This window comes from Gymnogyps californianus, unplaced genomic scaffold (genome assembly GCF_018139145.2).
Source record: "Gymnogyps californianus isolate 813 unplaced genomic scaffold, ASM1813914v2 HiC_scaffold_31, whole genome shotgun sequence".
In the NCBI taxonomy this organism is placed as follows: domain Eukaryota; kingdom Metazoa; phylum Chordata; class Aves; order Accipitriformes; family Cathartidae; genus Gymnogyps; species Gymnogyps californianus.
The window spans coordinates 1,346,674-1,371,057 of NW_026114191.1; the positions used below are offsets into that span (position 1 = coordinate 1,346,674).

At 52.3% G+C, this 24,384-nt stretch overlaps 2 pseudogenes; one reads left to right on the forward strand and one right to left on the reverse strand.

Annotated features, from left to right (window-relative positions):
- Window positions 1–2,094: 2,094 nt before the first annotated feature.
- Window positions 2,095–3,026, reverse strand: LOC127028290 (olfactory receptor 14C36-like; annotated as a pseudogene).
- Window positions 3,027–23,448: 20,422 nt separating this feature from the next.
- LOC127028291 (olfactory receptor 14C36-like) lies at window positions 23,449–24,384 on the forward strand (annotated as a pseudogene).

Below are 24,384 nucleotides of genomic sequence, written 5' to 3' on the forward strand. Positions count from 1 at the left end.
GGCACAGATACGCTGCCTTGCTCTTCTCCAGAGTCATCCCTGCTCTCCAGAGAGCCTTTCCCCACTAAGCGTGTCCGTGCTGGCCTGGCCGGCCGTTCCTGCTTCCCTCCCCATGCTCCCTGCAGGGCCCCAGGCTGGCGGCACACTCTGCAGAGCGAGGGGCCTGTGGTGCCCTTTGGCCACAGGGTGAGCCTGCACTGGCCATGCTGGTCAGGGTACTGAGCAGAGCCAGCTGGATGGGGATCACTGCTGCTGAGCCCCTTTTCCAGCTTCCCTTGATGGCTCAATAGCCAAAGATGGGGCTGGGCAGGAGCAAGGGGTGTCTGCAATGGCACAAAAGGCAAGGGAGGCCTGCAGTAGATGCAGGCCATGGGCTTGGACCACTCTCCAGTGTCATGTCCCTTTGCCTTCTGGCTCCTCACAGCCTTTTGATGCCTGTAAATGTGGAATTTTCCACTTACTAGACTTGTTGTGGCTGGACCAAATTGGATTTTTACTGCTTTGGGGAAGTCAGGAAGGCTCTAAGATAAGAGTCTCCTAAAGAATGTCACTAGGACAGTTCGACCTTAGAGAAAACAGTTGCGCGAAACCATAACGATAAAGAAATTTTAAAACAAGCGCCTCAACCAAAACAGACTACCCTTGAAGGACATGATAGACATGATCTCAGAACTGAGTATGCACAAAAACAGAGGTCAACCAGCGGACACAGTGAGGAAGAGTAAAACCTTCATCCAGAGACCCCTGACGACCACCTGGAGACATAAACAGACATGCACAAGAGACATTTGCATATGATAATGAGTTCCCGGAAATCTGATTAATAGGTATAATGAGTTCCTGGAAATCTGATGAATATGTATGTATAAGCTTGTATATAAACTATGCAATTAACCTGACCGGACACCCACAATAGGAGGAGATATCCCCTGTGTGTCCAGCGCTGCAATAAAGAATACCTACTTAATAGTCCCTAGACTATTGAGTCTTTGATTTCAGCCTTTCATGGCAACACTTTCCTGGCATTGCAGGGCCCTTGTTAGCCCATGGTCTCCTCCGGTTCACCTTTTCCTCTGCGACACTCCTCCTTGGACTGTCACTTATTGTATGAGGCACCACTCACTGCCCCCCCAGGCTTCCACGCTGTGCCTGGAGATCCCCTGAGCTCTCCTGCCTGCTCCCGATTCCTCTCCAGGATGGCATCTGCCATCAGCCCCACTGCAGGTGGGACAGCACCAGGGAGATAAATCAAAGAACAACTGCTGCCTGCTTGGACACATGCCACCAAGAAGGGAACTCTTGGTCCAGCCCTCAGTCCCTAACAGATCCCCCTGGGACTCTGAGATTGTCTCCCTGAAGCTATCGAGAGCCCAGAAGAGCAGAAGTCCTTTTGAGGGAGTGGCTCCTTGGGTATAGTCCTGACACCAACTTTGGAAGAGGCATCCGGCCTTCTGGCCCTGCCCTGAGGAGCCCTTTTGGTGACGGTGGTGCTAGCAGGGAGGCCAGCTCTGACACAGTGGTTCACGTGGCCTGCTCCTGCCCACGCCACAGGGATGCCACCGTAGAGACAACAGGACTGTCTCAAGTTGAAGGAGACCTTTGGGCTTACGTAAACCTAAGGTCAGAGCAGGACAGTGTGAGGAGAGACCAGCGCTGAAAAGACCATGTCCTGATGCGGTCCATGGCCATGGCTCCAGAGAAGCAGCAGCCCTGACTCAAGGGCAGGAGAGAGGGAGTGCCCGACAAGGCAGCAAGGGGCAGCTCTGAGGGCCACAGACTTTTGGTGATTTAACTCCTTCTGCATGCTGGGGCTGGTCCCCCAGCTCCAGAGAAGATTTGAAGGGATGGGAGCTCAAACCAAGGATTTTCTGTTGGCTTCTCTATTTATGCAAGGAGACTGCTTCCTTAGGTACATTAGGATACTTCCTCAGAAATAAACATGTTGAACGTCAAGAATTGGGAGGCATAATACTATTTATTTGCAATTAATATTATCAAAGGTATAAAAAACAAACAAAAAATAAAGAAAAGACCAAAACATAGTCCTGACTTTTCTTGAGATACCCTGGGAGTCACTTAAAGATGATGGATTCCTTAATGACAAAGAAATAGTCTGTGTTCAAAGAGTTTCTTCAGAGCATCCTTGAGCTCCTGGTTCCTCATGCTGTAGATGAGGGGGTTCACTGCTGGAGGTACCACTGAATACAGAACAGTCACCACCAGATCCAGGGATGGGGAGGAGATGGAGGGGGGCTTCATGTAGGCAAAGATGCAGTGCTGACAAACAGGGAGACCACGGCCAGGTGAGGGAGGCATGTGGAAAAGGCTTTGTGCCGTCCCTGCTCAGAGGGGATCCTCAGCACGGCCCTGAAGATCTGCACATAGGACAGCACAATGAAAACAAAACACCCAAAGAATAAACAGGCACTAACCACAAGAAGGCAAATTTCCTTGAGGGAGGCATTTGAGCAGGCGAGCTTGAGGATCTGGGGGATTTCACAGAAGAACTGGTGCAGGACATTGCCTTGGCAGAGTGGTAGGGAAAATGTATTGGCAGTGTGCAGCACAGCATAGGGAAAAACACTGCCCCAGGCAGCTGCTACCATGTGGACACAAGGTCCGCTGCCCAGGAGGGTCCCGTAGTGCAGGGGTTGGCAGATGGCAACATAGCGGTCATAGGCCATGATGGTGAGGAGACAAAACTCTGCTGAAATGAAAAAGACAAACAGAAAGACTTGGGCAGCACATCCCAAGTAGGAGATGGCCCTGCTGTCCCAGAGGGAATTGGCCATGGCTTTGGGGAGAGTGGTGGAGATGGAGCCCAGGTCAAGGAGGGAGAGGTTGAGGAGGAAGAAGTACATGGGGGTGTGGAGGCGGTGGTCACAGGCTATAGCAGTGATGATGAGGCCATTGCCCAGGAGGGCAGCCAGGTAGATGCCCAGCAAGAGCCAGAAGTGCAAGAGCTGCAGCTCCCGTGTGTCTGTGAAAGCCAGGAGGAGGAACTCCGTGAAAGAGCTGTTGGACATTTTCATTTCCTGGGCTTGGGGCACTGTGCAAGGAGAAGAAAACAGTGACAAGTTAGAAATGACTTATCTGAAGAAAAGTCCATGCCATTTCTCACAGAAATCCCCCACCCTGAGCTGAATGAGAAATGAGCCGGCTCATTCCCCAACCCTAGCAACTGAATGACATGGTGCCTCACAGTTTCCAATACAGCTTGGGCACCTAGTTTCCAGGAGCAACCCTCTGGGGTAGGACCCTCACAGTCGGAGTCGGAATAGAAGCTAACCCGCACCCTCACCCTAACTCCAGGAGCAAGAGTACGACTGACAGGGGGGAAACAAGGAAGAATACCTCTATGGTCTGAAAAAATGAAGCAAGGAGAGGAAGGAAGATGGGCATGCAGAGAAGCCTTCTCCTTACCCAACTGTGCTGTCCACCTCCCAGACAGCGACAATGTACAGCACTTGTTTTTAGCCTGTTTGTTGTAGATCACTTGTAGGACACAGGCATTTCTCCTAGAGTGGAGGTGCAGCTGCCAAGGAGTTGAGTCATGCCCTGGACCTGTGGCCTTGGGGATGAGGCTGTGCTGGGTGGGAGAGGAGATGAAGGGCTTGCTCTGGGGAAGGCACTGCAGGGGATGGCAGGGAATTGTGCGAATCCCCCCTCCCACAGTCTTTCTGGGAGCAGCTGCCTGTCCCTCCCTGCCCGTGTCTCTGCTGCCTGGAGCTGTCCCTGCCGGGAGCTGTTTCTCTGTCCCCAGGTCTCCTCCCTCTCAGTGCTCACAGACCCCATCCCACCCGCTCTGTGCTCAGCTCGGCCCTGCAGACCCCTCTTGGCAGCAGGACACTGCCCAGGGACATCTCTGTGTGTGCAGAGGCAACAGAGCAGCTCAGAGAAGTCCTAATGAGAACAGGGGTCTCCGTGCCTTCTCCAGAACACAGAAAGAAATTCCCATCCCCCACTGATGGCATCCCCCAACAGCAGAAAAGTCAATGCACAAACGGCTTCCCTTTCAGGAAAATGCTGCCTTGATGTCCTTCTTCCAAAGGACTCTCTGCCAATGTTGTGGGGATGATCTGGAGCTGTGAGCAGCCCTGACCCATGCAACACCTTCTTGGCCTCTTGACCCCTTCCACCCACAGCTTCTCCCCACAGCGCTGTGGGGAGCTCCCCGGGCAGGCTGAGTGCTGACCCTGGCAGGCGGCAGAGTCCCTGCCCCAGCACACAGCCCCCTGCGGTGCAGGGACCCTGCTTGGAAGGACAGCCCTGGGCACCCCTGGCTGCACACCCACCTTCACAATCTGCAGCTCTCCCCGAGAGAAGCAAGCTGTCATGCCCTGTCCCTCTGATGGTGCAGCAGGAAAGCCCTGCTCTGGAACTCCTCCTTCTTCCTCCACACCAGCCATGGGCTCTGCCAGCTTTAGGAGATCCCTCCAGGAACTCCTGTGCATTGCCCTGCACCCAGTCACTTCCTGTGTCAAGGGCTGTGAAGATTTCTCCTCCACTGAGCTCTCAGCATCCTCCCATCACACACTGTCTTTAACCTGCCTCTGCCTCACTCGACTCCCCTCGGTGCCTGCAGGCAGTGCCCTCAGCCCTGCTGTGCTCTGCAGAGGAGCTGCTCCTGCGCAGAGCTGTCTCTCGGCAGCGCTGCCCGCTTGCCATGAGCTCCCTCCATCCCAGGAGCCCAGCCCAGCTCAGCAGCACAGGACCAGCCCAAGGCAGCACTTTCTCTGCCCCCTCGGGGCTCCCTCGAGGTGTCCCTGAGGCTCCAGGGGAACCTGCTGTGAAACACGCTGAAGGAATCCCTGATGTTCCCTCCCTCAGCTGGGGAGAGACACTTCCTCCCAGCAGTGGCATTTCACATAGCAGAAAAATAATGAGGCTTAAGAATGATATTTTCTTGTCCCGTCATTAGGAGGACACACCGACAGGGACAGGGAGTAATCTCTTGTGTCCCTCCTGCTGAGGGAAGGGATTCAGCTGAGTCAATCGAGGCACCTCATGCTGGGTCTGTAGTCCTGGGGCTAGAAGGGACCTTAGCTCCCTCCCATGCTGCCACAAACCCACAGGAGGTGGGATTCCTCTTGCCTCAGTTTGGCTGCGCACAAAATGGGCACCTGCATGGGAGCTCCTTGTCTCAGCTCCCATGGTAATTCCTGGAGATGGAGGCCAGCACTGAGGTGGTCAGATGCAAACACCTGGTGACATTTGAGCTGCCAGAGCTGGTCCAAGAGCCATGGAGGTAACTCCACGTTCTAAAGTATCGGCTCTGAGAGGCAGGGTGGTATGTGGAGCTGCATTTCTGAGCATGGGGAGGATTTCCTTTGGACAACTGAGATGACAGCAGATGCACACATTTAGGACAACAGACTCTTTCTCTCTTTGTTATTTTCTGGGCAGCCTACACAGGGATTCAGCTGATCAAATGGACTCATGTACCACAGGGAGAGCAAAGTCTCTCTCTTTCTGATCGCCATCAGCTGTGCTGCCTACATCTATCCTGACTATAATGACAGCTGTCTCGTTTCACCCCACATTGCCTAACAGAATTCAGGACGGTTACTCAATTTAATGGCCAAAGAGAGGCCAGTAGTGTTATGCGAGGTGCCGAGGCTCTCACACACAGCTACATGCAGCTGGCAGGGACAGCACTGGTCCTTTACAGGAAAGCCGCCCCCCTTCAAAATGTGTGTCTATCAGACACCCGACAGCACTGCAGACAGATTTGGTGCCCTTGTGCAAGCCACTGCTTTCCACCCCTGCCCTGCAGCAAGGTCTGTCCCTTCTCTCTCTGGCAGATGTAGGACAGGGCAGGAATAGGAAGCACATCCCCCTGGGGTCTCCACTCGTGTGCCTACACTCTCAAGCTGCTGGTTTTTCTCTCCACCAACCTTTCCTCACCCCCTTGATGCTACAGGCAAGGAACAGAGCAGCAATGTTCACAGCGGGCCTGTCAGCAGCACCTTGTTGTTCCTGGAGATCAGCTTCATCCCTGCCAAATGCCCTCAGGGACACCATAGACACCTCTGGCAGCAGTCAGTGCTCCTCACAGAGGGTCTCATGGTCACAGAAACTAAAGCCCTCTTGCTGATACCAGCTGCGCAACCAATTGTTGACCCACAGGATCTGTCCAGTCCTCAAGCCCCTCCCCCTCACCAGCAGCATTGAGGAGAACACCACCCGTGCCACCATGCCCTTCACCATCACCCCCACAGCCATGCAGTCAACACTCAATGCTTTCCAGGTTTGGCTGTATCATTGGTGCCTACATGGAGGAGCAGCATGGGGTAACAGTCCAAGGTTTGGAAAAAACTCAGCAGCCTCTCAACACTGCACCTTTTGATCAAGGACAGTGGACAGTGCTTGTTGAGTCAAGAAGATGCTGTCCTTCGAGGTTTCAGAGTGTTAGGACACTTGGACAGCCTTATGTCTTGATTGAGCAGAGTTCAAGAAATTCCACCTGATAGCTGTCTGTGTCTCTATACCCGGCGCAGCAAAAGCACCGCTCAGCCTTCCTTCAGGAGGGTTTCCAAGGAGTGCCACCAATTTCTCCAGGCGACATCATGACAACTAGTGAGAGCGACACATGCAGAAAGCCAAGTGCGGGTGGCTGTGAAAGCCCATGATGTGTTTCAGTAAGGAGTGTGGCAAACCCTGACCACCAGTGCCCTGGCAATGGGCATCCTTTCCTTCGTGGGTGTCTCAGGGCTCTTAGTGGGGGCAGAGAGATGGGGGGGGGGGTTGCAATGCCGAGCGCAGGTCAGTGGTGGGACACCTCCCAGGCTCTGTCAGGGGTGAGGAAGCAACAAAACACTGGGGCTGTAAGGAACTGGTGTCCTCACGTGGGCCTCAGCCCAAGAGACAGCAGGCCTAGCCAAGAGAACAAGGACCTCAGTTCTGGGCCCCAGCCCTACCAAAGCCCTTGGCTTTCCCCACCACAGGCTCTCCTACACTCTCCTATGTCTGTGCCTCTTTCTCTGCAGATTTTAACCACCACCCCTGCTTCCCCAACTCACTCTGACCCCATGATATCCCAAGGTTTACTGATAACTCTCTGTCCTCACTGGTCTTCAAACACAAAGCTGTAGTTGTCTGAGGATTTGCCAACGTCTCTGAGTTCCTGTCGCGGATGAGTGATTTAGATCACTTAAAGAATCGCCATCAAAGGTATTAGCAAAAGGGATTTTAATGTGACTTTGTAAAAGTGTGACTTAACAAGGTTCGATGGCAAGGTTCACTCTATTACTTCCTCCATGGAAGAAACATACAAAGGAAAATCGAGTTAAAATCGATTTAGAATGATTTACACAAAGATCAGAGATGCAAAAAGGTAAGGAAAATCCTCCCATCGAGTCACGAGGTTCAGAATGGACCCCTTGCTTTCTAAACTCCTTCTCAGAGAGGAGTCTAGGTGCGGCTGGATCCAGACTTCGTCCCGGACTTGGTCAACAGTTTATGTCTAATGGAACTAGACCCATGGATTTCATTAGCATTAGTTCAGCATGCTATCAGTCACTTACTGAGGATCTGTTGCAAATAAGGGGTCTTTCTGCCTTGGGTAAGGAAGGATCTCTTAGTCTCAGGCAAGGAATCTCAAACCTTGAGAGGCGTCCCTGCTCAAGGGGAGAGTCACCTGGCATGCAGTCCAGTTCCAATTCAGGGAGAACTCAAATGGGGCTCATCCAAGGATCTCTTGTTGGTGAAAGGTCTTTCTGCCTCAAGGAGCAAACTTCAATGATCTTGAAGCTCTTTTCAAACCTAAATGATTCGATGGTTCTATGATAGCATGATCTTTTATGAAATCATTGTCTTTTTCTGATCTTCTGTGCAGAAGGAGCAGTCAGAGAAAAGCCTCAAATGCACCAGAAGGGATGCCAAGTGCAGTGCCAGGAAGAAGCAGGTGAGCAACACCCAAGGCTGTGGCTTCCTGGCAAGGAGTCTGCCCTGAGAAGGGGATCCAGCCTCTGCCATCTGGGGACACAAAAGGGGACTTTTGCAAGACCACTCTTCATCTGAACCGCCCTGCATATGTCATTGAGGATTAGGTATCATGACGTATATGGCGAGTACTGATTCAATTGGCACTGCCCAATGTTGCTATCACAGATACAAGCTGCTATCTTCCAGACATTTACGTTTAGGCATATTAATGTGGAGTTCTTTGTAGAGAATTATACTCTTGGGAAATTACAAAAACACCTGAAGAATTGTTGAGAGATTTTGACAGAAGCCCCAGCACATTTGATTCTCAAGAAACGGGACACCAGAGTCCAAGGGAAGAATGGTTTGGGCACTTCCCTTGGATTTGGGAAACGAAGCACGCTCCCCTTTGCCTGACAGCCTGCCCTCCTCAGCGAGCTGTGTGAGAAACTCTCCCAATGAGGTCTGAACTCACAGTCATGTCAGGTAATTTATGTCTAATTGCAGCCAATGATGTCTAATTCCAGCCAGTCAAGAGAGGTGGTTATCCTGCTAAAATTCAGCATTGGTGCGGCCTCACCTTGAATACTGTGTGCCGTTCTGGGTGCCACAATTTAAGAAGGATGTGAAGGTCCTTCAGTGGGTCCAGAGGACGGCAACAAAGCTGGTGAAAGGGCTGGAAGGAATGTCTCTGAGGAGCAGCTGAGGACTTTGGGCTTGTCTAGTTTGGAGAAAAGGAGGCTGCGGGGCGACCTCATTGCTCTCTGCAGCTTCCTGAGGAGGGGACGTGGAGAGGGAGGTGCTGATCTCTTCTCCCTGGGATCCAGGGACAGGATGCCTGGGAATGGTTCAAAGCTGCACCAGGAGAGGTTCAGCTGGACATGAGGAAGCGTTTCTTTCCCGAGAGGGTGGTCAAACCCTGGAACAGGCTTCCTCGAGAGGTGGTCGATGCCCCAAGCCTGGCAGTGTTTCAAAGGCATTTGGACAATGCCCTTAACAACATGCTTGAACTTGTGGTCAGCCCTGAAGTGGTCAGGCAGTTGGACTAGATGATCGTTGTAGGTCCCTTCCAGCTGAAATAGCCTGTTCTATTCTATTCTATTCTATTCTATTCTATTCTATTCATCCAATGTTGTCCTGCCAGCTCAGGATTTGAGCTTCCATTTGAACCCATAACATTTCAATTCACACTACCTCCATCTTCCTTCTGACACTGGCTGTTGTGTGACACAACTGTCCTGGTGCTCCAGGCAGGATGGGCAAATGTTTGATGCCTGAACTGGAACTTCTTCCCTTGCTGGAAATGCAAATGCAGCAGGCTCCAGCCAAGAGGCCCAACAAAGAAAACTTCCCATAGGGCCAACTAATGAAAACATCCCACAGGCTGTGGGACTTCCTCCTCAGTGACAGAGAATTTGTGAGTCCAGATGATACAGCTTCACCTGTTTTTCCACTCTCTTTGTAACTTGTCTCTCAACATTTATGAATTTAAGCTGCTTTGCCACTTTGAAACTGTGTCTCTCTGAATACTAGTCCTACATATTTTGGGTTTTTTTTAAACCCAAATGAATATGCAGAATTGAAGTTGGTTTCCATATGTGGACAGCTTTGCACAACATGTGTTCCAAGAGGGGAAATATCTCAGCCTGCCATGGGAAATGGGTGAAGCTGTGGGGGATAAATGTGTTTCGTGAGACAATATTCGATACGCATACAATACTAAAAGGTGGTGAAGGTGAATGGGCATGAAAGGAACAGGAAAGCTGCCCATCCAATGGACCTCTGCAGAAGGAAGGTGGAGCTGGACACAGCATGAGGTGATAGAAGTGGGATCAGCATGTAGAGAAGACTTTTCTAAGGAAGGCTGTGCAAGGGAGTACCCTGACTTCACCCAGCTAAAAAATAGAGACCGGGCAGTGTGCTGAAGTGACGGGGAGAAGTGTCTTGGGGTAAAAGAGTGTGAATGGGAGAAGGTGGGAGAGATTTGGGCTGCAGAGGTTTGAGGCAGTCCTTTCAAGGTCTGAGCAGGCTGAGCTTTGGAGCCAAGGCAAAATGAACAAGTTCTCAAGGATGTTTTGCAATTAGTGGTACTATCCCTAGTACCAGTAACAGGACAGTGCTGTAAGGGAACTCCTTCTTCTTCTTGACGACAATCAACTACAGCTCTTTAATTTCCTTCTCAACCGCCATTCTATATTGACAAAATTGCTCGAAGTTCTCAGTAGCTAGCCTCTGGCATGAAGTTCTTCGAACAGTGTTTTACCTCTCACTGCTACCTCCTTGTTATCATTTAAAGCTTGCACCTCTTAGACAGATTGGCCCCTAAATCATGCCTGCTCCATCTCTTTTCTCCCTCTTTTCATCAGGAGGAGGAGGTGGAGTAGGGAGTTGTTTCATTTTTAGCCAAAGAAAGCTAAGGCACAGATCCCAGGTTAGTGCAAAGGAATGAAGAAACGCAGAATGTTCACGTGGCATACAGATACACCAGCATTACCTGCATTTCCAGGCTCTGAAATCCTAACTCTGCAGCAGGGAGCCTGGGAGGTCTCAGCTCCCTTCATCTGCCCTGCATTTCCACATGTAAAATGAAACTAACCTCATCAAAAAGTTGGTTTTGATTCTCTTCGGAAACGAAAACTTCGCCTATGTCAGGAGATTGGCCCATACACCTAAAGAAGAATCACACTTTGCTGGAGAAAAAGCTGAGGTGTTGCCAGGAATCTCAGGAGGCATGGCATAGTGATTCCTGGGTTCATGGAGCTGGTCAAAGGCCTCGTCTCTGTTTCTGCAATGATGGCTTCAATGCCTGACTCGTTTGTAGGCTCTGTACCTGGATGCTGACATTTCTTGAGCAACCTGCTCTGAAAGGATGAACAGGGGAGGCTGTTATTTTTGGAGGTTAGAAGGATAGTAAAAGAGAAGAATCTGGCTTTGGGCAAATGAAAAGGGAAGCAAAGGATGTGTTGAGGGCTGTTTGGGGGCACCTGTGAAGCAGCCCTGTGCCTGCTGTGAATTCCTTCTGGGGTCAGGGAGAACCTGAGAGCTTTCCCTCATTTGAAAACATGAAGGGGAAGGAAAGAGAGCATCATTCAGGCTGGAAGGGATCTCGGGAGGTGTCTTGACCAACCTCCTGCTGAAAGCAGTGTTAGACCAGATTACTCAGGGCTTTATGCAAACACTTCTGGATCACATTCCAGGATATGAATGATATCCACATGCACATGATGTGCATGCTTATGTTTCATCTGCACAATGCAAACACGGACTTCTGACCCAGTCATTTGATGTCCCTCCATGGAGTGACAAACAACCTCTCCAAGCTGGGGTAAGAGGCCAGTGCTGAAAATGGTGCTGGTCGGTGACGATGGCTCTGGGGCAGCTTGCCCCGGGTGCCCAGTAAACACGGGCACAGACCAAACCTTGCTCTGCTGGACCTTCATTTCTCTCCCAGGAAGCCTGGCTGTGAAAGGACACCGCCGTGTGCCCGCACCATGCACACTCACACGCTTCAGCTGTTCACTGGTGTTTTCTCTCCTCTGCATTTTCCTGGGCATGTTCTTGAGAACAAAGTTAGAAGCAGACCTAAGCCTTCAGCAACTGCCCTTAGAAGATCCCCTTTCATGATGGAAATGCTGTTATGGACATCAGCTCTGTCACAGAAGTGCCCATTGCTGGTCCCTGCCTGCTGGCACAAGACTGCCACACAGCAGGACTATGATCAAGCTGCCAGTGCTCTCAGGCCTTACACCAACACAAAAGCTCAGAAGGAGAGAGTGGAAGTGGAAAATGAGCACCTTGGAAAGACCAAGCGGCGGTGCTGCCTGGCAGTGCTGCTGTGCCGGGACTCTTCTCCTCCACCTCTGCACACAGGCACTGGCTCTGCAGCTCCAGAGAAGGTCTTGCAGAAAAGATCTTGGACAAACAAGTCACTGCAGGGTCCTTTATTTTGTTTTAAAAGAGAGAGAGCACAGCTCGTCATTACGCAGTTGCTGGGTCACAGAAGACAGGTAGACACTGAATTAGGAATGGTATGAATAATGACATTTCTTTGTGGACAAAATTATTACAACTCAGAAAAGCTAAAATCCAAACCACAAAAAACAAAACCAACTACTAAAGACAGGCTGGTCCTATAGTGCTTTTCATTGTGAGTGATACGCTGAAGTAGATGGGCAGTTTATTGCTGCTTAAAAACATCCAGTCATCAGTTTCTTCAGGGCATGCTTGAGCTCCTGGTTCCTCAGGCTGTAGATGAGGGGGTTCACTGCTGGAAGCACCACCGAGTATAGCACTGCCACCACCAGATCCAGCCATGGGGAGGAGATGGAGGGGGCTTCATGTAGGCAAACACTGCAGTACTGACAAACAAGGAGACCACGGCCAGGTGAGGGAGGCATGTGGAAAAGGCTTTGTGCCGTCCCTGCTCAGAGGGGATCCTCAGCACGGCCCTGAAGATCTGCAATAGGACAGCACGATGAAAAAAAATATCCAAATAATAAACAGGCACTAACCACAAGGACCTCAGTTTCCCTGAAGCAGGAATCTAAGCAGGCGAGCTTGAGGATGTGGGGGATTTCACAGAAGAACTGGTGCAGGACATTGCCTTGGCAGAGTGGTAGGGAAAATGTATTGGCAGTGTGCAGCACAGCATAGGGAAAAACACTGCCCCAGGCAGCTGCTACCATGTGGACACAAGGTCCGCTGCCCAGGAGGGTCCCGTAGTGCAGGGGTTGGCAGATGGCAACATAGCGGTCATAGGCCATGATGGTGAGGAGACAAAACTCTGCTGAAATGAAAAAGACAAACAGAAAGACTTGGGCAGCACATCCCAAGTAGGAGATGGCCCTGCTGTCCCAGAGGGAATTGGCCATGGCTTTGGGGAGAGTGGTGGAGATGGAGCCCAGGTCGAGGAGGGAGAGGTTGAGGAGGAAGAAGTACATGGGGTGTGGAGGCGGTGGTCACAGGCTATGGCGGTGATGATGAGGCCGTTGCCCAGGAGGGCAGCCAGGTAGATGCCCAGGAAGAGCCAGAAGTGCAAGAGCTGCAGCTCCCGTGTGTCTGTGAAAGCCAGGAGGAGGAACTGGGTGATGGAGCTGCCCTTGGACATTTGTTTCCTTTGGGCACGGGGACCTGTCCAAGAAGGAAAACAGAACGACAAGTTAGCGGTGATTTCTTAGATGAAAACCCTACGTCTTTTCCCATAGCAATCCCCATCCCTGAGCTGAATGAAGAATGTTTCCGACAATTTCTCAACCCTACCAAGTGAACGACACGGTGCCTCGTTCTGCTTGGGCACCTAGTTCCCATGAAGACACCTCGAGGGCAGGACCGTCAGAGCTGGTGTCAGAACAGAAGCTGACCTGCACCACTACCCAAACGCCAGAGAGCAAGAGCATCACGGAAAGGTGGGGAAACAGGGAAGAAAACTGCAATGCACCAAAAAAATGAAGCAAGAAGAGAAAGGCAGATGGGCATGCTGTGAAGCCTTCTCCTTACCCTGCTGTGCTCTCCACCTCACACACAGTGACACTGTAGGGCAGTCGCTTTTGTCTGGTTTGTTATGTATTAATTGTAGGACATATGCATTTCTGGACTGGAGGTGCAGCTGCCAAGGATGTGATTCATGGCCTGGATCTCATGGCCTTGGGGGAAAAGGGCCTGCTGGGTAGGAGAGGAGACCAGGGGCTTTGCTCGAGGGAAAGCGTCTCCACTGCAGGGGGCGGCAGGGAGGTGCCCAAAACCTCCTCCCATGGCATTTCTGGGAGCAGCTCCTGCTCACTCCCTGCCTAAGTCTCTGTCTCTGCTGCTGGGAGCTGTCCCTGCTGGGAGCTGTTTCTCTGTCCCCATGCCTCTTCCATGCTCACAGACCCCATCCCACCCGCTCTGTGCTCAGCTCTGCCCTGCAGACCCCTCCTGGCAGCCGGGCATTGCCCAGGGGCATCTCTGTTTTTGCAGCAGCTAAGGAGCAGCTCAGACAAGTGCTAATGACAACAGGGGTCTCCATGCCTTCTCCACAAAGGAGAAAGAAATTCCCATCTCCCACTGCCCACGCAGCCAACCCTGAAGAGAAAACTCAAAGCACAGATTCCTTCCCTTTCAGGTAAATGCTGCCTTGATGTTCTTCTTCAAAAGGAACCTCTGCAAATGTCCTGAGTGTGATCTGGAGCTGTGAGCAGCCCTGACCCACACAGCACCCTGTTGACAGCAGGAGGATCTTGACTTGCCTTTCCAATAGTTGCTCCTTCCACCCACAGCTTCTCCCCACAACCCCATGGGGAGCTCCCCGGGCAGGCTGAGTGCTGACCCTGGCAGGCGGCAGAATCCCTGCCCCGGCACACAGCCCCCTGAGGTGCAGGGACCCTGCTTGGAAGGACAGCCCTGGGCACCCCTGGCTGCACAGCCACCTTCACACCCTGCAACCATCCCTGCAGGAGAAGGCAGCCATCATGCCCTGTCCCTCTGATGGTGCAGCAGGAAAGCCCTGATCTGCAGCACATCCTTCTCCTCTATGCCAGCCATGGGATGTGCCAGTTCTAGGAGATCCCTCCAGGATGTGCCTTGCAGCCAAAGACTTACCCTGTTAAGGGCTGTGGGATTTCTCTTCCAGTGAGCTCTATGTGTTTTCCCACTCCTGGCTGTCTTTAACCTCTCTCTTTCTCATTCCTCTCCCCTCGGTGCCTGCAGGCAGTGCCCTCAGCTCTGCTGTGCTTTGCAGAGGAGCTGCTCCTGCGCAGAGCTGTCTCTCTGCAGCGCTTCCCACTTGCTGTGAGCTCCCTCCATCCCAGGAGCCCAGCCAGATCAGCAGCACAGGACCAGCCCAAGGCAGCACTTTTTCTGCACCCCACGCTCCCTGGAGATGTTCCTGGGTTTCCAGGGCTGACAGCTCCTGAAAGGCAGCAGAGTGTCTCCTGGGGAACAGAATTTGAAGCAGACTGAAGTAAACACTGACTGTCCCTCTCTAAACCCTGGACAGACTGACTCCTGCAGTGGGAATTGCTCTACCAGAGTGTGCGGGTCTGTGGGAGGTGTCAATGTTGCCCTCTGGAAACCTCCACTCCTGTCCCATTGTCAGGCAGGACACATAGGCAGTGACAGACAGGAGATCATTTTCACCTCTGTGGGGCAGGGATTCAGCTGAGTCAGTGCAGGCATCTCGGCTCTCATCAGTAACCCTGAAGCTGGAGGGGGATTCAGCTTCTCCCATGCACCCCACAGACCCACAGGAGGTGGGATTCCTCTTGCCTCAGCTCAGCGTGGACAAAATCAGTGTGAGCTCTTTGTCGAAGCTGCCATGCTAGTTAATGGTAGATGGAGGCCAGGAGGGGGTCGCTCCGGTGGAAACACCTGGTGCCATTTGAGGTACCACAGATCCAAGGCATGTGCAGGTGACTGCAAACTGTAATGGAACAATTGTGAGGGACAGGGTAGAGTCTGGGGGCATCACCTTGGAGGCCCTTGGGGAATTCCTTTGGCCAACTGAAATGACAGCAGATGCTGACATTTAGTCCAAAGAATCCTGTCCATGATCAGTATGTTCAGGGGAGCCTACAGAGGTATTCATCTGACCAAACTGAGGCATGGGCCATAGGGAGGGCTAAGTGTCTCTCTTTCTCTTCTCCATCAGCTGTACTTCCTAGATCTGCACTCACTATAATGTTTCCTGGTCTCCTGTCAGGGCTGTGCAGCCCAGCCCTGCTTAGCTCTGGCATTGGTGAGAGCAGGCCTTGCTCACTCTGTAGGCACCTCATGTCATCTACCTCATCGTCTACATCTACATCCCATATCATCTGCATTGCCATCTATCGTGTACTCCAAGCACGTCTCTGCTATGAAGAAAAGCCTTCGCACGTGCGGGCTCTTGGGCAGACTTTGGCCTGTTCTGGGGACCTTCAGGAGGGATCTCATGAGCAGGTGTAAAGAGCTCTGAGATACAATATGCTGCCTTTGGCTCAGCCTTCCTCAGCAAGGTGTCCCAGGCCTTTGTGCCTTGAGGTAGAACCCATGGAGAACAAGCAGCAGTGGGTGGGGATCAAGTCAAGGGTCGCTTGAGCAAACTCAACCCTTACTGGTCCATGGGACCGGAGGGACTCCATCCAAGGGTGCTGAGAGAGCAGGCAGAAAGTCACAGTGACACTGCTCTGTGTCACTTTGGACAGGTCATCAGGGGAACTCCCTAAGGCCTTGCAAAATGCAAACATGGCATGCATCTTTCAAAGAGGCCCCAAGGATGAGCTGGGGCACTAAAGGCTGTTTGTTCACCCTCCTTTTGGTTGAGGAGTGTGTCGCAGAGTGTGTCCTCTTGGATCCCATTTCTGGGTTTTGGAATGAGAAGGTGACTGGATTTACTCAGGTACATCATGTCTGACCATCCACACTGCTTTCTGAGATGAAAGGATTGCATTTCTGGGAGAGGGGAGAGCAGTGGATGTCATTTACCTGGATTTAAGCAAGGTTTTTAACACTATCCCCACTATATTCTTTTATTCATTTTATGGCATTATGGTCTGCTTGGGTGGATAAATAAATGGATTAAGAACTGATTGCATGTTCGGGCTCAGAGGGACGCAGTGAATGGGTGATACTCTGCCTGAAGGCCTCTCACTGCAGAGTCCTGCAGGGGTCTATCCTGCAACCTGCTGTCTTTCACATGGTTTTACTGATCTGGAGGAGATGAAAGAATGCTTTCTCATAGACTTTGCAGATGACACCAAACCGAGGGGAGGAGCTGATACACTGGTGGGCTGGGCTGCCATTCCAAAGGATATAGACAGGCAGGAGGGATGGGCCAACAGGAACCTCGTGATATCCAGCAAGGAGAAATCCGAAGGCCTGCCCTGGAGTGGACTAAGCCCCTGCAGTGACATAGGTTGGGGGCTGCTTGGCTGGGTGGCAGCTCTGTGTTAAACGCTCTGGTGGGCCTTGGGTTACATTAGGCCGAAGAAGAGCTATCACCAAGGAAGGCCATGAGCCTCCTGGGCTGTATGAGCAGGAGCACAGGCAGGGGAACCGATTCTTCGCCTCTGCTCAGCACTTGTTAGACCACATGCAGAATACTTTCCCAGGTTTTGACCCCACACAATGCAAGAGATGTGTTGCCTATGGTGATACAGTGATGTTTCCAAGAAGACAGTCAGGCTCATCACCGGGGTGCAAGACAGGAGGACAAGGGGCAATGAGCTGAGACAAGAGAGTCAAGTTAGCTATAGGGAGAAACTTTTCCAACACAAGGACCGTCAAGCACTGGAAGCTGTTTCCCAGGGTGTGCTCTGGCTCCACCCTGCAAGTTTTCAACACCCAAATGGATAAAACCCTTCAGTAACCCGCTGTGACCCTGCTTGGAGCAGGAAGTTAGTCTAGACACTACCCGAATTCCCTTCCAGCCTGAACGATGCTGTTTTTCCTTCTCCTTCATGTTGTCAATGTTCAGGAATGCACTCAGGGTCTCCCTGACTGTGGAAGTCATTCCCATCTGGTACAAGGCTGCTTCACAGCTGCCCCCAGACAGCCCTGATCCCATCCTTTGCTTCACCTTTCATGTCCTGGTTCCCTCTTTCCCTCCTCTCAAGTTCATCTTTTTTACCACCCTCATACTCTCCAAAAAGAACAGCCTACCCTGTTAACCCTTTCTACATTGCCTATCCTCTTCTGGTTTTGTGCCCTCCTTTCTTGTTTCTGATGTGGTTTTTGTGATGCTTTTTTACCTTGGGCAGCAATTCCACTGAACAAGTACTGCTTTTTCTTTACCCGTAGTGTCCTGCAATTCCTCACGCTGTTATCCTGGTAGAAGTACAAATGAGGATGAGCCATCTGCAAACATACCGTACATGCTGGCACAACAGAGCTCCAGTCGAGGACCCTGACACACTTGGGGATTTGGCCAAAAAAAAACCCCAAAACCCTCCCGAAGATCAACAAGGAGAAGGGACAAGCTCTGCACCAGGGACAGAATAACCCTGTGCAGCAGTGTGGGCTGCAGCCTGACTGGGTGAGGCGTGGTCCTGAGCAAAAGGGCCTGGGCGTGACAAGGGATGCCATGCAAGCCAGTGGTCTGCCAGTTCTGGAGGACTGGCCAGAAGCTGGAGAGGATCCAGACAAGGGCAAAAAGGATGGTGCTAGGGGCCTAATTAACATGAGCTGTGTGGAGACAGCAAGGGAACTGAGCCTCTTTAGCCTGCTGAAGGGATGCTGAGGAAAACCCAATAGCATCCTACATACACCTGGAGAGATGCTGGAAAAAAACTCTTTTCTGCCATGAGAAATGGTATGGCACAGGCAACAGCCCCAAACTGCCTCTCGGAGCTCGCACAGGGCAACAGGAAAAGTAACAAAAACCTAGGAGTGTGGTGCTGCACTGCAGCAGGGACCCCGGAGTGTCTCTGTGATCCCCATCCTGGGAAGTTTTCGGGCCTCGGCTCCAAAAAGTACAACCAACCTGACCACGGGGTTGGTGGTAGTTACCCTTTGGGCGGGAGGTCAGGCTGGAGACCCCCAGCAGTCCCTTTCCCAGCCACACTTCCAGCAGCCTCTGTCTTGCAGTATGCCCTAGAAGAAGGGATTCAGCTGAAGGTGAGGGTATCTCTGTCAGAGGCTCACGGGAAAACTCAGAGAGGAAAGCAGCTCCAGAGATCTCTAGTCCGTTGTGCAGCTCAAAGCAAGGCCAGCTGTGAGGTCAGACCAGGTTGCTCCACAAATGTTGGTATTCACAAAAAGACTCTAAACAGGAGCCAGGCATTGAAGCCACTGTTACAGAATCAGAGACAAGGCATTTGACCAGCTCCCTGAAGACAGTTATTGCGAATACCTCACCTTTTGGTCCCATACTGGTTTCGGTTGGGATAGGGTTATTTTAATCATAGTAGCTCGTATGGTTGTATGGTTTGCATTTGTGATGAAAACAGCCTTGATAGCACAGCGATGTTTTAGCAATTGCTGAACTGTGCTTACACAGCGTCAAGGCCTTTTCTGTTTCTGAGGCTGCCCCACCAGCGAGTAGGCTGGGGGTGGGCAAGAAGTTGGGAGGGGACACAGCCAGGACAGCTGGGGGAATCTCAATGTAATTGCTGAAAGAGAGGTTCTCTGCTGGAGATTTAAGGCTTCAGAGATAGGACCTGAAGAGAACAGCTTTGAACTAGCAAAACTTCCAGATCATTTTGCACGTGTTGCCTCACTTCCCTGCTTTCAGTCTTAGGCAACCAGAAGCATCACCATCTTTAATTTGCTCTCCTCTGAAATATGACCAAGTGATGGGAAGAAAGGAAGGAGAAGGAGAGAGGAGGTCATTACCTCTTTTTCAGTCTGCATACAGCTGAATTTCATAGGTATAGTTCAAGTTAATTTTGCTACAAAACTTGATCGTTTGAAAGCATTCAAGGGACTCCCCTCCAGGTGCCCACCTTTGGCCCTGGCGTGCTGAGCACTTCCAGGGCCTGCCTGTACAAGCACTGCAGTGACATGGCTGTGCTGGGCCTTTGCCTATCGGCTGGAGTCTGGCACTTGGAGGGACAGGGTGTTGTGCCATTGTGCATCCATCGTGGATCAAGCTGGAAGCGAGTCTGTGAGTCAGAACCAACGAGGCGCATGGCCAGGCATGGCTGTGGCTGGAGACCAGCATGCCTACAGCATAGCTCAGGTCAGACTGACCCTGGATTTCACATCCCTGATCCACTTTTCCCTCTTCGCCAGTACTAGAGCCAGGTGAGCATCACCTCTGTTGGCAAATCTGGCAGCTGTGCTGAGAAGCTGGCCCCAGGAACCAGAAGAAATGTCCGGGACTGTTTGCGCCCTGCAGTTTTTCCCCTTCCCGTGAGTGTCAGGGTGATTAGAGTCCCCAAGGGTGATGTAGGGTCCTTGAACTGGACTTCCTCAAATTGCTTAAATAAGACTTTGTCCTCTTCCTCACCTGATTCCAGGTATTTACCTCCTACCACAATGTCTCCCTCACTGGTCTCTCCTGTGACCCTCACCCACAAGAGCTCACCCAATCTGCTGCCCATCCCACAGAGCACCTCCATACATGCAGGCAGCTCCCTCACACTGAGGGCATCCCCCTCCTGATCTTCCCCACCTGTCTCTTCTGAAGAGCCTGTATCCATCCATCATGGCACCTCAAGGTTTCTGACCTGTCCCACGCACCTCAGGAGCTATTACATCAATGTCACAGCTCTGTGACAGCGCACAAGGCTCCAGCTCCTCCTCTCTGTGCTCCAGGCTGAGGCCGTTGGTGCACATTTAGGCTGCAGCCCCTCAGCTTGGTGCCACCAGGGCCAACCTCAGACTTATCACAGATCTTGCGCCCAGGATCCTGTGCAAGCAAAGACTTTCCTTCAGAGCAGGGACATGCTGGTGTGGATGGCAGGTGGCAATGTAAGGATGAAATGAGGTGGCCACAAAGAGCGCAAACCCTGTGATCCCCAATGCCAGAGAGAAACAGGTTTGGACTGCACAGTCCTGGCAGGAGAGGGCTTTGCTGTCTGCAATGTCTCTGCAGCCCAGAGGGCCTGTGATGGAGGTGAAGCTCATCTCCAAGAAGGACAAGTTGCTGCTGAAAACGTCCTTGTCTAGGGACATCCTGTTATCCAGACATGCTGAGAAAATGATTCACCTGTTCCTTGAATGGATCATCAAGGAGGTGAATAAAGGCTGGAGGTAAGAAGAATCATTTGAAAGTGTTGGCACGTGAGTGGAGGCCCTGCTGTGGTGTGCCTTGTACTCATGCGCTGCCTCATGCATCTACTGGATAGACATGGGACAGACACTGCCTCACTGCAGCGGTGGCATTCAGTAACTTGCTCACAAACACCAAACCCACCTGAGATGCCATTAGAGGTGTCTGTTATTTACCAGCTCTGAATGGGGACTGCTGTGCGATAGGTCCTAAAACGCCCTTGTCAGCTGCCCTTGTGCTGGGCAGCTTTGGCATGTGAGGTAGCACTACAGGCCTGTATTTGGCCATTAAATTGAGCAGCTGCCCTGTCCCTGTCTGGGTGACTGGTCTAATACTGGAACAAAAAAGACGATTCTTAGACCCAGCTGTTTCTGACAGAAATGAAACAGTTGGAAAGTGTCTCTCCCCAGATGTGGGAAGGAACATCAGCGATTACTTCAGCGTGTTTCACAGCAGGTTCCCCTGGAGCCCCAGGGACACCTCGAGGGAGCCCCAAGGGGGCAGAGAAAGTGCTGCCTTGGGCTGGTCCTGTGCTGCTGAGCTGGGCTGGGCTCCTGGGATGGAGGGAGCTCAAGGCAAGCGGGCAGCGCTGCCCAGAAGCAGCTCCTCTGCAAAGCACAGCAGGGCTGAGGGCACTGCCTGCAGGCACCGAGGGGAGAGGAACGAGAAAGAGAGAGGTCAAAGGCAGTCTGGGGTGTGAGGACTGGTGAGAGCTCACTGGGGGAGAAACCTTCACAACCCTTGACACGGTAAGTCTCTGGCTGCAGGGCAATGCAGATGAGTTCCCGGAAGGGTCTCCTAGACCTGGCACATGCCACGGCTGGTAGGACCTGTCAGGATGGCTCTCCTGGCTTTTCTGGTGTGGAGGAGGAGGACGTGCTCGAAAGCAGGGATTGCCTGCTGCACCGTCAGAGGGACAGGGCAGGATGGGTCCATCTTCTCACGGATTGGCTGCAGGGATGCCAAGCTGGATGTGCATGCGGGGGTGCCTCGGCCTCCGAGCAGGATCCCTGCACCCCAGGGGGCTGTGTGCTGGGGCAGGGACTGTGCTGCCTGCCAGGGTCAGCACTCAGCCTGCCCGGGGAGCTCCCCACAGCGCTGTGGGGAGAAGCTGTGGGTGGAAGGAGTGACGCCTGGCAGAGCAGGGCAGGGTCTTTCTGCTCTCAAGAGGGGTCAGGGCTGCTCACAGCTCCAGCTCACCCCCAGGGCATTTCCAAGGGGTTGTTTCAAGAGGGAGGTGCAGGCAGGGGCTACCTGGAAAGGAAGGTGCTTCCCTTCGTCTTCAATTTAATGCTGGGGGGGTGTAAAGAGGAAAGGAGCTGCTAACTTTCGAGAAGTGACTGAGATTCTTGAACTGTTACGTGGCATGATCAGAAGCTCTGCTAGGAACCTCATAAACTGCCTTCACCTACCCCTTAGCCTACAGGCAGCACCAGCATTCCCTTTGCTGGCAACATCATGGTTTAGCTGACCTGCTCTTTAGCACCTGCAAGCAAGGAGATGTCCCCAGGCAGTGCCCTCCGGGGGGAGTTTTCTGTAGGGCAGAACTGAGCGCACAGATGGTGGGATGGGGTGTCTCAGAATTTGCTGTGAGGAAAACAATGTGGGGCAGGGAAGCAAGTGGAAAAGGTCCAGGAAACAGAGGGGTGGGCAGCGAAGAAGACAAAACTAAAATTGGTAATGTCATGGGAAGGAGAACTGGGAAAACTCCCTGTCACCTCCTCCAGTGCGGTCACCTTCCGCTGAGCAAGCCCCCTTGCCTCCTCTCTGACCCAGCAAAGGCTCTGCCCTCATGGCTGTGGGGCACAAGGCATCAGCCGCCCCCTCTGCAGCCAGAGCTCCAGCGAGGAGCGGTGCCTCTCTCCAGCCATGTGCCCAGTTCCCTCTGCAGAGCACAGGGGCTGAGTGCGACTGCCTTGCAGCATTGCTGTCTGGGAGGCTGCGTGCACGGCTGGTTAAGGTGATGACTTTCTCACATGCCTTTGTCTCTCTTCTTGCCTCCCTTGACAGAAGGATCATGGTGCTGCTCCTTCATTTCCCACCTGTTTGTGCTGCTCTTGTTCCTGCTCTGGGGCTCTGTGGGGTTGGAGGAGTTTCCGACACCGACCCTGCAAGCCTTGCTAGGCAGGGGTCTGCGTGGGGGTGAGGTGCCCCAGCCCCCTTCTATCCTGTGGAGCTCCAGGAAATGTGGTCTGTGCGCTTAGGAAACGAATGGCTCTCCCCAAAGCAGATCCTGTCTGTAGAACATTTGACCATTGCCCTGCACTGTCCTGCCCAGCTGTGAGCTTGACGCCAGGCACAGCTGTCTCACAGCATCTTTGTGATATCGGAGATACCCCTAAAGAAGGCCCAGAGGTGCTAAGACTATGGAAATGGTGTTGAACAGCTGTTTGTGGGCAGCTGAAAGGTGTCCTGCATGTCCTTGCCTAGAAGAGGAGTGTGGAGGCCACCCTCAGGCACCCTGTGAAAGAGGGAGAAGTTTGGAGATCTGAGCTTTGAGTCCAGACTCCGCTACCCTCAGCAGGGTGCAGTTTCTTTTAAGGAGAACATATGACTGCAATCATCCTCCAGCTCAAGCACATGCAAGCGCAGGGCAGGTGGGAACAAGACTGATAGATAGACCAGCTCCCCTCAGGCTGCACTAAATGACAATGAACCCTTTCGCCACTCAGGTCTCATGATAGAAATGCTGAGGGTTTCTACCTTTGAAGAAGACTCCCCAGGTATGGCAGGAGTATCTAAAAGAAAGAAAACAAAACAAAAAAATGAAAGATTTTAGTTTTCCTCCTTGAAAAGTCTCTCCTAACTTCTCACTGTCTTTTTCTTCTTCAAGAGTCCCCCATGCCCAAAGGCAGCAGATGTCCAATGGCAGCTCCATCACAGAGTTCCTCCTCCTGGAGTTTGAAGACATGCGGGAGCTGCAGCTCTTGCACTTCTGGCTCTTCCTGGGCATCTACCTGGCTGCCCTCCTGGGCAACGGCCTCATCATCACCGCCGTAGCCTGCGACCACTGCCTCCACACCCCCATGTACTTCTTCCTCCTCAACCTCTCCCTCGTCGACCTGGGCTCCATCTCCACCACTCTCCCCAAAGCCATGACCAATTCCCTCTGGGACACCAGAGCCATCTCTTTCTCAGGATGTGCTGCATAGGTCTTTCTGTTTGCCACCTTCATCACGGCAGAATTTTCTCTTCTTACCATCATGGCCCATGACCGCTACATTGCAATCTGCCAACCCCTGCACTACGGGACCCTCCTGAGCAGCACAGCTTGTCTCAGAATGGCAGCAGCTGCCTGGGGCAGTGGGCTTCTCAATGCTGTCCTGCACACTGGCAATACATTTTCCCTACCCCTTTGCCAAGGCAATGTCCTGCACCAGTTCTTCTGTGAAATTCCCCAGATCCTCAAGCTTTCCTGCTCAGACTCCTACCTCAGGGAAGTTGGGCTTCTTGTAACCAATTTTGTACTTGCTCTTGGGTGTTTTGTTTTCATTCTTTTCTCCTATGTGCAAATCTTCAGGGCCGTGCTGAGGATCCCCTCTGAGCAGGGACGGCACAAAGCCTTTTCCACATGCCTCCCTCATCTGGCTGTGGTCTCCCTGTTTCTGAGCACTGCCATGTTTGCCCACCTGAAGCCCCCCTCCATCTCCTCCCCATGGCTGGATCTGGTGGTGACTGTTCTGTATTCGGTGGTGCCTCCAGCAGTGAACCCCCTCATCTACAGCCTGAGGAACCAGCAGCTCAAGGATGCCCTGAGGAAATTGATTCAATGGGTTCACCTTCAGCAGCAGTAA